Source organism: Rosa chinensis, chromosome 6 (genome assembly GCF_002994745.2).
Source record: "Rosa chinensis cultivar Old Blush chromosome 6, RchiOBHm-V2, whole genome shotgun sequence".
In the NCBI taxonomy this organism is placed as follows: domain Eukaryota; kingdom Viridiplantae; phylum Streptophyta; class Magnoliopsida; order Rosales; family Rosaceae; genus Rosa; species Rosa chinensis.
In genome coordinates this window covers 53,937,714-53,940,971 of record NC_037093.1, presented here as the reverse complement: position 1 = coordinate 53,940,971, position 3,258 = coordinate 53,937,714, and the positions used below count along the sequence as shown (strand labels likewise).

At 40.1% G+C, this 3,258-nt stretch overlaps 1 long non-coding RNA gene across 1 annotated transcript; it reads left to right on the top strand.

Annotated features, from left to right (window-relative positions):
• Window positions 1–1,757: 1,757 nt before the first annotated feature.
• On the top strand, window positions 1,758–2,673 carry LOC112174326. The gene is made up of 2 exons (XR_002925972.2): window positions 1,758–1,913; window positions 2,557–2,673. It is a non-coding gene; the product is annotated as an uncharacterized LOC112174326 (long non-coding RNA).
• Window positions 2,674–3,258: the final 585 nt, after the last annotated feature.

The following is a 3,258-nucleotide window of genomic DNA, read 5'->3' as shown; positions in this document are numbered from 1 at the left end:
CGGGTACTGCTGTCAACGAGTTCTTAAGGCCCATACCAGCACCCATCATCATCGAGTCGAACACTGAGCATCTCTCCCACACCTCCTAACCTCAACAACTCCTGGTAACAGACTTATCTCTCTCCTGCTCTCGTACATGTCATGATTAGGAGCCTGGTACCCGAAAATGATCTAGGCACCCATGCCTCCTCCCGGATTGTCATCACCGACAACCTCAATCTCTGGCACTACCCGGTAACCAACAGCCTACCCCAGTACCCCAGTACCCGGTAACCTCAATTTCTGCTTCCAAATTCACGAACTCTGGTACCCGGAAGTGGAACTTCACCTCTCAACGATCCTCGAACAGCCTCATGTCTCCTGTCTCATACACACCGGTCAGAACTCAGCAGCTTGCTTACCGGCAACTTATCTTACCAGCAGTCCTATGGACACTATCTTCTCTAGGTACCCGCTGGTCTCACCAACCCGAAAATAGCTGCCGGCACCCTGTGTTCAGCCACCAACTCTTAGCAAAGAGTTGCTTGTCCCAAAAAAAAAAGAGGGTCTCGGCTCCTGGGAAACTAGTCTGGACACCCACCTTCCCATCCCGGCAGACTGTCACCGGTAGCTTCCTCAACTCCCGGTGCCTTGCTTCACTCCCACTTCACCTCGCAACAAGGTCATAACAGCTCCTACCGGTGTCTCATCACATAGCAGCACTTCCCGGTGGCATAATTTTTCCTCCTAGAGACAATCCCGGCAGGCTCACCGGTAGCCTCCATTGGCCTTTGAAATTTGATAGAGCCCGGTGTCTCCTCCCCATGGGAGAAGAAGAACCAGAGCCTAATATGGCTGAGCAGACCCAGCATCAATCAACCAAGATCGCTCTGAATAATTCCAGCCTTCTCCAAATCCGAGTTTGATTCGGCGATCAAGACGGAGAGCTAGCTGCCTCTAGCGCTCGTACTCATATGATGCTATAGTTTGAATATCCCACCAACAACAGACAGCCAAGCAGATAAGTCTTTGGCTCTCGTCTCATATATTAGTATATTGATCGATACCACGCTTTAAACATCTGTCATAGGCCACTATTACTGAGCATGGCTATATATCGAACATGGCAGCATATTTTTAAAACATCACACTAAAGTCATCAATACGTGTTTACATGTGCCACTTGACCAAGTTCAAAGCATAGGACCAGTTCATGCATGGTCCTCACCGTGGGGACACATGTCAAACTTGTCTAGCTATGACACCATCCATTGGTACCAACCAATATGCATGATCCCGTACATGTACACTTGCGAAATATACACACACACGCCAGTCAAGCACATTTGCTCTAGTCATATGCGGCCCACCACACCACATGCACAAATATATTACTCCAGATAACATCAATTCTATGTGATATGTTGTTAGTTATACTACCATGACTACCCATTATCTATAATATAAAGGGCGTCAACTGTTCACAGGCGCGCCACTGTTCATTCGAGCCAGAATTAAATGACTATTTTGCCCTCATTTTTTTAAAAAAATTACGGGTTGCCACGATCCAATTATATAGACACCGATTGACCGACTATCTGCAAATCTTCTCATCCTGTATCTGGAAATCTCGATGCTTTTATTTGCACCGACCAATTTCCACCGACAAGAGCCTTCTATCTACCCGATCTAGAAGCCTCTGTTACACCGACAGAAGGCTATATATACTGAAATTATCTGACAATTTCGGGTTGCTACAATGAGTCCAGAAACCCGTCAAGCAGAAAAAGAAGAGAGAGATATAGATTCAGGAAGTCTTGCAGTAGATCTTGCGTTGTTGTTGTGATTGAAAGAAACACCGGAGAGACGAAGGTGATAGGAAGTCTTGCAATAGTAGATCTTCCGTTTTTGGAATCAAAAGAAGAAGGAAAGAGGTGTGTAATGGGAGATGGTGTTCTAACAATATGTGTAGTTTTGTGGTTTTGAATGGATGATTTTTGTTGTGCTTGGGTTTTAATTGATGTTGGTTTCTATGGGTATTGATTTTGGTTTCCATGTGTTTGGGTGTTGTTCTGTGGTTTTCAATGGATGGTTTTTGTTGATGTTTTGATTTTTTGTTGTTATTTGGTGATCGCTATATTTGAATGATAGGATACTTTACAAAATTTTTGCATAATTGGTGGTTTAAGGATTGTGTTTCTATGAAAGTTGAGCCGAAGAAGAAGACAAAATTGTGTTCGTGTTTCTTTAATTGATTAGTTGATAATTGTGTGTGTTCTAAGGTTATCAAGGTTAGTCACTGAGATCAACACTGATAAAATTATATGGTGAGGAACTATAGTATGGTATAAACTATCGGAGAAAGATTCTAACTCAATACAATCAGTACAAAGCAATAAAGATTAATCTTTTTGTCAAATACTTATGATCATTTGGTTTACTGATTTGTAGTTTTCCTTTTGAACAGCAGCCAATCTCAGATTCTGCTGATAATCTGAGAAAAGAAAACTAAAGATACTATTTTTGTTATTTCTTTTTTATTCTTTAGCTATTCTTTGATTTTAATGGAATTTACAGGACCTTAGTGATTCGGAGGAGCATAAGAAGAGTGCTTTGAGTCTGGCTTTATTTGGGGCTGCTTACTTACAGACATTACTCTCTAGGTCAGTCAAGTAATTAAATTTATGTTTTAGTTGAATTCCTGATCTTCTTTGTGAGTTCGAATGAATTACCTTTCTAGCATTCAATCATTTTGAAGGACAACTATTTCTTTTCTTTACTTCTGGTATGCCTGAATGAATACTTTTTAATATTTTCCATGAACTTGCATATATGATTACTTCTAAAAATAAGAAGAAGAAAAAAGAACAACATGAAAAAGTTCTCGAGAGTGGTTTAAGTCTCTGTTTTGATTCTATTACTCTTATTACTTTGGTAGTTTGATTCGATGCTATATGCTTTGATTTATAATTTGGGGCCTTCTTTAGTAATAAGCTCTCTATTCAATTTGGTTTTCTCTTATAGTTATTTGATTTTCTGTATTTCATGGCGATCCTAATGTAACTATGTTATTTGATTTTCTATTTTAGAGGTTTTCATCAAGTCTGCTGTTCTCAATCCTAATGTAACTATGATCTTAAAGTCTGCTATTATTAATAGTTATGATCTTAAAGTCTGCTGTTGGAGGTTTTAGACTATTATGCATCTGCTACCTAAATATGATAATCTCCTTAAATCTATATTAGTGTTGCCTCATGTTGTCTGGAGATTTTCTGGCAT